This window comes from Panthera uncia, assembly GCF_023721935.1.
Source record: "Panthera uncia isolate 11264 chromosome D3 unlocalized genomic scaffold, Puncia_PCG_1.0 HiC_scaffold_8, whole genome shotgun sequence".
NCBI classification, from domain to species: domain Eukaryota; kingdom Metazoa; phylum Chordata; class Mammalia; order Carnivora; family Felidae; genus Panthera; species Panthera uncia.
The window spans coordinates 694,457-706,302 of record NW_026057586.1 but is presented as its reverse complement, the minus strand read 5'-3'; the positions used below and the strand labels follow the sequence as shown (position 1 = coordinate 706,302).

The following is an 11,846-nucleotide window of genomic DNA, read 5'->3' as shown; positions in this document are numbered from 1 at the left end:
GTGGGGGCCAGGGGTCGTCCCTGTGGGTCTGGCCCCTGGCGGGGGCCGGGGGTCGTCTGTGTGGGCCTGGCCTTGGGTGGGGGCCGGGGGTCGTCCGTGTGGGTCTGGCCCCTGGCGGGGGTGGCCCACCCACTGCTGTTGCCGGCAGGTCCACGCTTGGTGGCCACCCCCTGTGGCATGTAGGTCCTGTGGGTGGCTGGAGCCTTGCTGATGCTGCGTCCAGTCGGACGCCTCCTCTCCCCACGTCTTCCTAGGCTGACACGTTTGATTCAGACGAGACGTTAAGAGGAAGAGGAGCCCGAGGGCCGGCCTTGCTTCCCTGATGGCACCCGTGGGCAGTGTGCGCGGTGGGCCATCTTCCGCGCCTCTTAGGAGCCGTGACCCTGGCTTTTACTCCTTCGTTGAGAGCAAACAAAGAGTGAATTAAATATAACCTCGGAATCAAAATGTTTTATTTTTGAGGAGCTCTTCTGTAAAAGTCTGTAAAGTGTCAGCAGAGCCAGGGGGCCGCTCACGGGGCTCTGCAGAGACTTCGCACCCACCCCGTCCTGCCCGCACTCCCGCTTGGCCCCGTCCCGCCCGCTCAGGTGGGGGCGATGAGGAGAAGGTGCCCGCAGCCCCGGGCCGTACCTCTTGCCCAGACCTCGCTGTCCCTGGAGCGGCGGCCTGGGGAGACCTCAGCCGCCCCGCGTCCGTCCAGGGCGTCTCTAACAGCAAATCATCAGGAGCAACAAAAGGTCCCCTTGGCCACTATTTCGGTGAATTCCATTCACGTGACGCTGCTTTTGGCTTGGGTATTTTTGGTGGTTTCAGTGGTTGGTTTGAAGACTTCTTTCTGAAGGACAGAGGTTCTCAACGTGAGGGCCCTGACCTGGGAGTCGCTAGAAATGCAGGTTCTGTGGCCCACACAGACCACGGATCGTGGAGTTCCTGGGTGGGCCCGAGGCCTGGTCCCCTCGGCTCCCTTATGTGGAGCGGGCCGTGCGCGGTCTGTCCCTTCCCACGTCTTGGGGACCCTCATGCCGGACACGGGAAGAGCAGAGGACATGCCTTGAGGCGCCTGGGCATCAGGGAGCCCCGCGCTCCCCAGGAAGAGGCGCCACGCACCGCCAGGCCGTGCTGGGGTCTCCTGCCCACGTGTCGGGGGTGACTGCGGGTGCTGGCCTCCCAACTGAAAACACTGGACGGGAAGAAGATTCATTTGGCGTTAGAGCTGGAGTGTTTGTCACTGGTGTTCCGGGGGCACCTTGGTAACTGTGACGGGGACAGGTAGTGTCCACCGCCCGAAGGCATCACCCTTCTACCTCAGGGAGGATGTGTGGCCGCAGAGCGTGGCCGCTGTGTGATGTCGGTGGACTCCGTTCCTGACGAGCTTCGGCCCTCCTGCCCGGGCCCGTCGCCGTGACTCTCGGGCGCCCGTGTGGGGTCGGGCTTGCTCTCCTGCCCAGAGCTCCAGGCGGTGGATGGGGAATGCTTGGCCCCCACCACGAAATCAGGAGCCCTGACCGGTCACTGGGGGAAGGAGGCCAGCCGGAGGGCGCCTGGCAGGGCACGGCACGCTTTTACTTTATTCCGTTCCGATAAACAGAAGGCCTGCCAGGGAAGGAGCCCCAGAGAGAAAGGTCGTCCGCCCAGACGGCAATCAGCAGCTGGAGTTTGCGGGGACCGTGCTTGTGGCCCTGCGTTTCATGCTGACTAGTGCTTGCCTGCTTGGCTGCAGGACGCACACACCGCGGCCAGCTGGGCGTTCTCCGTCCCGCCTTCACGGCGGCGGGCTGAGGTCGGGGGACGCGGGCATCAGCCCGGCTCTGTGACTACAGACATTCGACTCCCTTTCCCGCAGCCGTTTTCACCGAACAAAAGTGCACTGCTGTGGACAGGAAAGGCCGCGGAGCAGCTCACGGAGAAGAGAGAATCCGGCAGCAAAACACCCCCATTTCTTGAAAGTAAACGCAGCGGGGGGAGCGGGTCCTGCAGTAGGGACAGCCGCGTGCAGACGTTAGCACCTTCCGCGTGGACGTGTGACGCCCGGGACTTGGTGCGTGTGATTGAGGACGGTCCGCGGCCGGCGGCCACTGTCCTGGGGGTCGGGGAGGGCGACCAGCAGAGCCCGGGTCTCCGGGTGCTTTGCTTCCGTCCGCCTGTGCCCCTCGCCCCTCGCGGGACCCCCGCCTCCAGTCTCTCGTGTGGATGTTACGGCGAGGATTACGGAACTTGAAGTGGCATTTACAACGTCTGAACGATTGTTTCAGATTAAATGCAAGAGTCGGTTGTGGGTTTGAACGGGCCGAACGCCCCCCCAGCCTCACGGGGGAAATACAGCAAGAAAATGGTGCCTAGCAGAAACTGTCAGGTGCTGAGAGGGTCTCTTGCGGGTGAGAAATGAGCGACGGAGGCTTTTCTGATGGATCTGTGGGAAAGTGAATTCCCGTCTGTGCACGTATGAGGTGAGCAGTTAAAAAGAAGGGGTGTGGGGGGTTTGCTCTCTTTTTCAGTCGGTGGCCCGCACACTGGGTGAAAATAGCGTTAGTGCGTCATTACAAAACACGTGAAAATAGAAAACCCTCTCAGGTGCCGCGAAAGCCTGCTAACCACAGGTTTTATCCTATGGGGAGTCATTTTAGCGCATCCTGACACGGGGCCCCAGCGCCACGCCCGCTCCTCCCTTTTCGGAAGCCGGGTGCCCGCCCTTGCCACCAGGCCGCGCAGGGGCGGTTCTTGGGGAAGCCTGATGGGAACATGACGTCCCCGCGCCAGCCGCTGACGACCAGGCTCTGCCGCGTTTCCAAGTCTGTGCGTCAAATCGCAGCCCCTGTGCAGAACGGGACACCCAGCCGTGCCCCAGGGCAGGACCTGCTCCGGGTCAGCCGTGTCCCTGACCGCAGGAAGGAGCCGCCCGGTGCACCTGCCTCCGGGAGGTGCCTCCTTCCCAGGCACGGGCCGGGACTGGAGGGTGGGAAGGGACTTCAGCAGTCACGTGGGCTCTGCCGGCGTCCGTGTCTCCCGATGGCCCGCGTTAGTACCTGTGGCCTCCTGGGCCGGCCTTGCCCCAGCTGTAGTCCCGGCCCTGGGAGGCCGGCGTGTGGCCGTCAGAGGGTCCGGCAGAGCGAGGCCCCCGAGTCCTGGGCAAGGTGGGAGGCGTCAGAAGGGCCTGCGTGAGACTTGCCTTCCCAGGGGGCGCAGGAAGGCTGGCCCTCTTCCAGTGTTGCCGCTGAGAATCCAGAGGATTCTGCCCTGAGGGTCCCTCCTTCAGACTGGGCTCCCGGCCAAACGGGTTTGCTGACCCTGGTTTTCTGTTCTGTTTTCCTGTGTGACCCCGCTGCCTACTCTCCCTGCCCTGTGCTGTGCCCGGTGGCCCGTCTGCAGAGAACCTGTCTGTTCCCAGCTGCCCTGCAGGGACCCGAGGAGCAACCTGGGGGACATCGCTGACCTCTGAGCCAGGGGTCAAAGAATTAAGCTCTGTTTACCAAGCTCCCGAAATAACTGTCTGATAGCATCTAGCCCACCACACAGGAGGCCGGGTCTGCGTGAATAATTAATAGGTCACTGAGACGAGAAGCCTTGGGAAGTCTCACGAGGTCGTAAACGGCACTTTAGACTTTTATTTGGTGTTGTCGGTTCCAGGCTCCCGGTCGGTGACGGGTGGTCGGTGACCGGTGGCTGGCATCAGTCCTGCCCGGTGATGCCAGAATCGGCCCTGGAGCAGAGGGCGGGGGCCTCGAGGGACCCGGGGACCACCCTGGCCTCAGGCTCAGACAGGCTGCCTCGGGTGCATCGGGGCTGAGCTGTGCCCCAGCAGGCGTGTGGCAAGTGTCCCTGTAATGTGAGGCCTCTGAGGCCTGCAGCCCAGGGACAGACACACTGGGGAAGAGCCCACGTTCTCCCGTCCTGGAGGCTGGGCTGGAAAAGTCTCGCTGCTGTTGTCTCACCCGCCTGAACGGTGGGGCTGCAGAGCTGTGGGGTGAGAAACCTGGGCGTGAGCGGGCGGGTGGAGAGAGGCTTGCCCGGGCCCACGGCACGGTCTTTCACCCAGACGTGCGCCCCGTCGTCTGCTACCTGGCTTGTCACGGCAGGTGTCACTTCTGTCCAGACAGGGCTGCTAACCTGGAAAGCCAGGATTTCCACAAAAGGCAGAGAGATAGATGTTGCCGGAATAAACTAGTACTTGATGACAATCTTTCATAGGCCCGGCTGGGTGGGAGCGTCGGGATCCACGGAACGGCCCCTCCCACGGAGCCCTCACGCAGTGGGGATTCAAACGCAGTTCTGACCCCAACCCAATGTCAGCCGGCCCCGCAGTCCAGTCTGGCCGACTTGGAGGGGGTGTGGACTCACGTTCCCGGGGCCGCCCATACCCTTGCAGCGTGCCCAGGCAGGCGTCCAGGGGGACGTCCAGGCAGGTGGTCTGCTGAGTACACACAATTCTGTAGGTGCCGCCCTGTCCTGGTCAGGCAGGGGGGCCATCTGGCCCCCAACACGGGTGGGTCCACAATGGTTGTACCTGCCCAGCACCCCTGAAATGTGTCACCAGCTTTTATGACGACGAGGGCTCGTCCCTCTTAAGAAAGCCAGAGACGTCCGCTGGGACCGTGGAGAGAGGTGCCCCAGTGCCTTGTGTCACTGTAGTAGTGCCATTCAGGTGGCCAGTCTGTTGTCATCTCAGTTTGGGGGGGGGGGGGTCCTTGGAATATTGTTGCCATCTGCTGGTGTGCAGAGAAGGCAGACGGACTCAGGCGGGCTCCTGGACGCCCTGGAGACCGTGTGTTCCACTCAGCGCTCACACACAACCACTGTGCCCTGTAGCCGTACAAAGCCCCGGGGATTCTGCCCGTCTCCCTGCCCTTGGCCGGAAGCTCCTGCTCTGTCACTTGCTGGATGGGAACCACTCGGAAGGAAGGCTCACGGTGACGGCGTGCCGGAAAGTGGCGTCTCGGGAAACACGGCCTGTGGATTAGGACCTTACCTCTCTCGGCGTCTGGACGTGTCCTTGAATTAGGGACATGCGCCAACCGTGCCTGCGGACTGGCCGTGGTCCCGGTGCCAGGTGAGCCCCTGCGCTGACCTCGTCGGACCCACGTGTGTGAGCCCTTCTCCCCCGTCATCAGTGGGGGCAGGTCTGAGGTCTCGATGGGGAAGAAGATGAGCCCCGTGGCGAGAGGCGGACGTGTGCCTGGCGCCCCTGACCCCCTGGAACGACAGGCTAGCTTTGCCAGGGCCCGAGAACAGTGCACAGCTGCTCTTGAAGCCCCAGGGGTCGTGCGTTCAGGTAGCTTCGCAGGCTGGGCGTCCTTGAGGCCAAGTCCCGAGTGAAGACGGGACCTATGTTTCTTGCAGTCAAGTCTGGAAACCGAGTCAGCTAAGGCCTCACAACTGCGGAGCCACAGGACGCTGTCCACCTTTTCCTCTCAAAGCCCCTCCCTCCTGGAGACCACGTCCCGATCCCGGGACGCAGCGGGGCAGCCGGGAGACGCGTGTCTCCAGCCCTGCCTGGCGCCTGCCCCATGCAGCACCTCACTGGTGGGACGGGACGTGCTGGCAGGTGCTCCAGACCCTGCCTTCGCCCGTGTGTGCGTCCAGTGAGCGCCCCAGGCCCCGGGAGAGGGACAGCCGAGCAGTTTCATCCACGTCTCATCCAAGGTGCACGCCCACGCTGACGTGAAGTAAAGTGTAGGGGGTTTTGAGTGAACAGTTGGCCATTCAAGGCCTTGAACAATTTAAAATCTGTCGTAAAATGTAACCGTCCCATTAACGGAAGTGAGTAGGAGTCACAGAGGCAGCGACTGTCCCCGTGCCGCTCACGGGCGGTGGCCAGTGGTCCTGGGCGGGCACGGTCTCTGGTGTCGTGTGTCCTGAATATTTAGACGATGGACTCGTTAACCACAGCCCTTGGCTTGTTTATTTTGCGCTTTTTCAGAAAGGTAGAAAAATTCTATACACCCAACGCGGGGAACCCTAGAAATGAGCTTTTTCTTGAAAGGAACATCGTGCAGCCCCTCAGAGCCGTTTTGTCGCTAGAACCGTGTGTGACTGTCAGCTTTGAAAACCACGGCTGGAAGGCTTCGTGGGCTGGCGGCGAGCACCTCTAGATCTGGCTTACGCTGCAAACCTCGTGCGAGTCAAAGGATTCCCTCGCGGGAGGAATCCCGAGAACTTACGTAACACTGTGCGGTGTAAACCCAGAAGGTTTGCTGGGTGTAGTGCACACGCAGACACACGCGTGCACACGTGTGTACGCTCACAGGCCTGCATGCACGCACAGGTAGATGTGCCCGCGTGTGTGCACGTGTGTGAGCCCGTGCGTACTTCATGTGTGTGCACATGCACGCGCGCGCGTGTGTGTGTGTGTGTGTGGAGGGAGTGGCCCCCCCCCCAGCTCCCCTTCCGTGGCACAGGGTTTGGGGCATCCATCACCAGGTCTGTGATCCGTTACCTCCAGACTGGAGCCCACGTCGCGTGGGTCCGTGCCCAGATCTGGAGGTGCACCGGGCACCCGGGGAAGGTGCTGGGAAGACGCAAGGCTGCAGAGCCCGGAGCCGCTCACGGCTCTGTCCGCGGGCCTCTGAGCCCCGTTCCCCGCCGTGGATGCTCTTTGCTCCGATTACCGGTTCTTCAGATGTGGCCACAGGATGGTGTGCACAGCCTCACGTGGCACCATTCGCTGGTGTCCCATCTCCTGCCTCCCGTGGAGTCTGCTGGCCACACCCCACACCCACCCCAGACCCCACAGCCAGGCCCTCCGGCACGGTCACCCTGGGCATGGCGGCGAGGAAAGGGGACAGAGACAGACCGAGACCAAAGCCCCCGGGGGGCCCTGGGGCCCGGGGACAGCTGGGCGGGCTGCCGTGGTCTGTCAGAGGTTCTGCTCCTGCCTGAGCGCCCCCCCTCCGTTCCATCCTCTGTCCCCCTCTGACGGCACAGCTGCTTTTGTGAGGACGTTAGACTCACACATAATTGATTTTCCGGTGAGAGCCACAGTCCTCCGTCTTCTGTCTCCCTCGGACGTGTGCCAGGACCCACTTTTGTCCGTGACTCTAGGTCCTTCTGGACCTAGCTGCAGCCAGCCAAGGGGCCGGCACTTTCCAATTTTCCGAGAGAAGGGAGGACCCGGGTCTGGGACACACGGTGCAGCCACTCCTGGCCCTGCCTGGCTGGTCACACCTGCTAATCACTTCCCTGGCCCCCTGCAGACAGGGACAGATGGACCCAAGAGCGTGTGGACACAGCCACAGGTGACGGACATCTGACCCCACGACCTCGGGCGTTTCTGCCCTCCGAGAAGCCGGGCCTCGCGGCGACGAGGTGCTGTGTGCCCCCGCTCAGGGCCACTGTGGGCAGCGGCTCCGAGAGACCCGGTGCGGTACACGGTCCTCATGGTAACCGAGTCTCCCTTGGCCCTTCCCGAGAAGGCAGTGTGGTGCCGACGTTAACAACATCAGAAAACAGCCTGTTTTAGCTGCTTTCCTTGAGTCCCTGAGCTTTTTTCCAGGAGAGACTACAAGTCTTACATTAAGTGGTTAAAACGGGTCAATTTTATGCCGTGGAAAACGTTGCCTCAGTAAAGCTGTTGAAAATGACTTGTGGCGTTGCCTGCGGGAAGTCTGCCTGGATTTCCTGCAGGTGTTTGGGGGCTGTGAGGGAGGGTGGGGCCTGCACCTGGGCCGTCGCCTCGTCCTGCCCCACCCGCTTCTCCACGGGACAGCCACCCCCTCTACCCACACCCGGCACACCTGCTCATGCCTCCCCACAAGCACGCGTCTGCACATGCTCACACCGTCTTGCGAGACACGTGCTTCTGCGTGTGTATACTCGTGCATGCACAACACCGCCAGCCTCTTGAGGTCCGTACTGTCTTTATCTGGCGGCTTTATCCCAGGCATCGTGGTGAGGCAGGGAGGCTGCGGCCCCTCTCACACTTACTTTTCAGCAGAGGCACAGCTCAGAGATAGCTCTGCCCGCTGTTTTTAGCAGCTGCCTGGAGGCCCGGCCGAGAGAGGTGGGGCCGGCTGCTTGGAGAAAACAGGCCTGTGTGGACCCGTCACGTGTGCTCAGTCGGGGCTTCCGCCAACCTCGGCCCCACGTGTTACGCGGTGGTTCCGTTCTCATTCGTGGTTTTCTCGTTTCCCGCTCCCTTTAACGCGGCCTCCGGGAGTGGGGGGTCGGCATCTGACGGCACTGGCCGTTTGTGTGCCGTGGCGGTCACAGATGTGAGTTGGCGTGACGGCCGATCCCCGGGCCCCGCCGTGGTCGGTGTAGCCCCGTCCCCTCCCGTGTCCAGCGATGGTGCCGGCGAGCAGGCACGTGGGATCTTCCTTCCCGTTATCTGGCAGGAATTTGTGTGGATGTAGGACACCCTTGTGGGGGGCGGGGGAGCAGCGCGGGTGCAGGCCGTGAGGATTCCGGATCCGGTGTGACAGCCGCGCTCGCGCCCCGCGGGCTCACAGGGTAGCATGGTGGCCAGAAGCATGGGGGTAACAAGTGGATCCCGTTTGGGGGCCGGGTCTCCCTCTCCACACGGCTCCTCTTTGGGGCGTCGTGTGAAGATTCGGATCTAACACCCAGATGGGCGTAATTTCCCTTCGGACGGATGGTTCTGCGCGAGCGGCTCGCTCGGCCCCACCTGCCCGAGCACGAGCGGCAGCGCGAGAGGACTTGCCCCACTTGTCACCCGCCTGTCACTGCCCCACAAGTGCTGAGGTAGCACAGGAGCTAAAAACAAACACGCACGTGTAGAAAACTTAGCGGCTCTCATAGCTTGAAAACGGAATAATGCATTTTGTTTCGTTTAGTTGAAGCAAAGAGAGGCCATTGTTATGACAGGTAATTTTATAAATAGCGTTTTACAGATACTAAAACGTGCCAGAGGCAGAAAACCCATGCAGCGGAGCACGTGAAGTATTTAAATTACTTTCTTAAAATGAACTTCGTGTTTTAAATAATAGATGTTTATCTCCCAAGCTAAACCTTAAGTATTCCCATTTTCACTGAAGTAGCATGTTTTTAAAAGGGGAAGTTATACCCACAATCCGCTGCGCGCAATCAGCAGTGCCAGCGTGGGTCCCGGGGGGGCTCTAACCTGTCATTTCCAAACCGCCTGAGTGCCGCCGGGCCCTCCGCACGCCACCGACCCGCCTCAGCCGCACGAGAGACCGTTTCGGCCAAAGACTCATTTAGGTCTTGTAGCGTTAGACGTCACAGAACGGAACACCGAGTGGCAAAATTTGCCCCTTGATCAGCCTCTGATTTTACTTTCATGTTTTCTGTTGCAAAAACATAGATTCGAGTCCAGCACGGAGGAGAGGTTTCTCATTAAAGCTCACGAAATCGGCCGAGGCCCGAAGGCGCCCTCCCCACAAGGAGGCGAGAACTTCGGTGGTCGCGGCTGCTGCCGTCCCGACCCAACGGCGCTCCTCTGGGGACAGTCGTGCGTGCACACAGGAAGAGCTTTTCAGTTCAGAAAGGAGAGGCGTCTCTGCGGGATTAAGCCGCATCAGCAGGAACGGCCTCGAAAGGAGTCGTGTGCGGGTTCTCCGTGCGCGGCCACAGAGAGGCCCCCGGCGAGCGGACGGGCAGGGCAGGGAAGGCGCCCCTCGGCCTCTCTGCCCACGCGCCCACCACACGGCCGTGGCATCTCCCGTCCCTCCGCAGAGGCCCGGGCTCACGTCCGCGCTCGGCTCAGCCGCGCTCCCTGTCTGCGTGCACACGCGTGTCAGACGCGTGTTTAGTCTGTGTGCATCAGGCACCCGTGGATCGGGACGGAAGCGCGATGATTTTACATGAAAAAGCTGCTTTGGTGATGTCCATGTCCACAGATGCGTGGGACCCTGTCGAGGCAGAAAAGGATGCGTGTGTCCCTGCCGCCGGCCGGCAAGGAACCTTCCCAGCCGAGCACAGCGCTCCAGAGTATGTGGGAGAGCCCTGGTGCGAGTGTGTGCGTGTGCGTGGGCACGCGACTGTGTGTCTGGGCACACCCTCCTGCACTGAGCGCCTCTGTCTCCAGGACGTCCCACGGGTGGTGGCCAGCGTCACTCGCACGGAAGTTGTGACGTCACGTGGACGGGGCACCCTGGCCCTCCACGCGCTGGCGGCCTTGACCACGCGGTCTCCTTCCTCCTGGCCCTCAGCATGCTGGCGGGGGGCGCGTGCGCCTCCTGAGCCGTCCTCGTTGGAGGGCCCTCTTCCGAGAACCCTGAGCTTGCAAGCACCGTGCCGTAATTAAGTGCAGTGACCGTCACTTAACGAGTCTTCTATCCGCATGGTTCCGGTCGATGGTTCACTGCTGATTTCAACTACTGTTTGCTCCTCAGGGTTAACAGATTCACAGGGTTGGATCCCATTTTCAATCTTAAATTTGACGTTCCGAGTGCTTGTGTTGGAGATCCCGGGTCCGTTGAGGGTGACGGCGTTCGTGTCCCTAGAACAGGTCTTGCGACGCCCTGGGTGGAGCTGTTGACCTGCTCCTGACAGACAGCAGGACGTCTGGCGCCAGGCCGTCTGCTCGTTCCCGAGCCGTTGGGCGTCCCAGGGGTGGCACAGCCCGTCACCCCGCGTGGAGGACGATCCACTTTGCACAGGGACACCTGCAGCCTCCAGCGAATGAAGCCTTTGCTCAGACTGCTGCCCGAAGCCGGGGAAGTGGCCTTTGTACCTTCTCGTGGCAGCTGACGAGTGTGCACCACTCGCGGGTGCCTCCGATTCCAGACAGAGCGGTGACGGGTGCAGACGGGAGCGAGCCAGGGCCTTTGATCGTCCGATGCTGTCTTGCTGGCCAGTGCCTGGTCCACCGAAGAGTCCGTGAAAATTACAATAGGCAGCCGCCTGCGTCGCCCCAGAGGCCGCGGCTGCGCCTGGAGAGCCGCGAAGACCAACGTGAAAGACGCACACACAGTCGGCCGGAGCCAGCATGGGGACTGCGGGAGGTTCTGAAGGCCTCCTTCCCTGCTGGACGCCCGTCCCCTGTGGAAGCTCTGTCCCCCTCTGGACACCCCATTCTCCTCTGGATACCACCTCCCCCGCTGGACGCCCCCTCCCCCTCTGGACACCCCTCTGGACATCCCGTTCCCCTGTGGACATCCCATCCCCTCTGGACACCCCCTCCCCCTCTGGACGCCCAGGGACACTCCCGGGGACACTCTCCATCTGTTGGTCGGTGTTTGCTGCCTGTGCCTGGTCCCTGAGGGCACCTCTTCTGCCCCCATCATCAGGGCCTGTGCTGCTGGGCAGGTCCTCGGGGTGGGTGAGGTGACCTCATGGTGGCTGTGTCACAGGGCGGAGGTGGAGCCTGGGCAGTGCCGCGGGTGCCCTCAGGCCCGCCCTGCCCACGTCCCCTCCTCATGCACCTTGTCTGCCCCGACCAGGTGCTCTGGCACACTCACCGAGCATGCGGCTCTCACGTCGTGCCCCGTGGGCGGGACGGCGAGGATGTGTGTCTGCCGTGCGCTGTCCTTCCGGGAGCTTCTCGGAGAACCGGCGGCCCCGGCCCCCCTGCACATTTGGAAGGACTGGTGGCATTTCTGTGAGCCGGTCACTCGCGTCCGCGGGCTATAATGTGCGGTCGGGACAGGTTGTTCAAGAAGCAGGGCCCCAGCCTGCAGGCTGCGGGGCCTGAATTCCTCGGGAAAGGCCTCGGCCCGGGTGTCAGGTGGCACCAGCCGCACACGGTCCTTACAGCAGATGCTGGGCGGAGTGTAGACGGTGCTCACAAGCTGCCAGGGAGGAGGGTGCCAGGGTGCGGGAGTGACTTAGCACTCAGCACCCGGCGTTCCCATCGTCTGTCACGGAGCGGAGGGGGCGGGGGCGCGGAACGACTTAGCACTCAGCACCCGGCGTTCCCATCGTCTGTCACGGAG

At 62.1% G+C, this 11,846-nt stretch overlaps 1 protein-coding gene across 4 annotated transcripts in view; it reads left to right on the top strand.

The window, feature by feature from the left end:
- Positions 1 to 11,846, top strand: part of NFATC1 (nuclear factor of activated T cells 1) — a 101,610-nt gene that overhangs the window by 29,393 nt on the left and 60,371 nt on the right. The gene's annotated exons all lie outside the window — the stretch shown is intronic.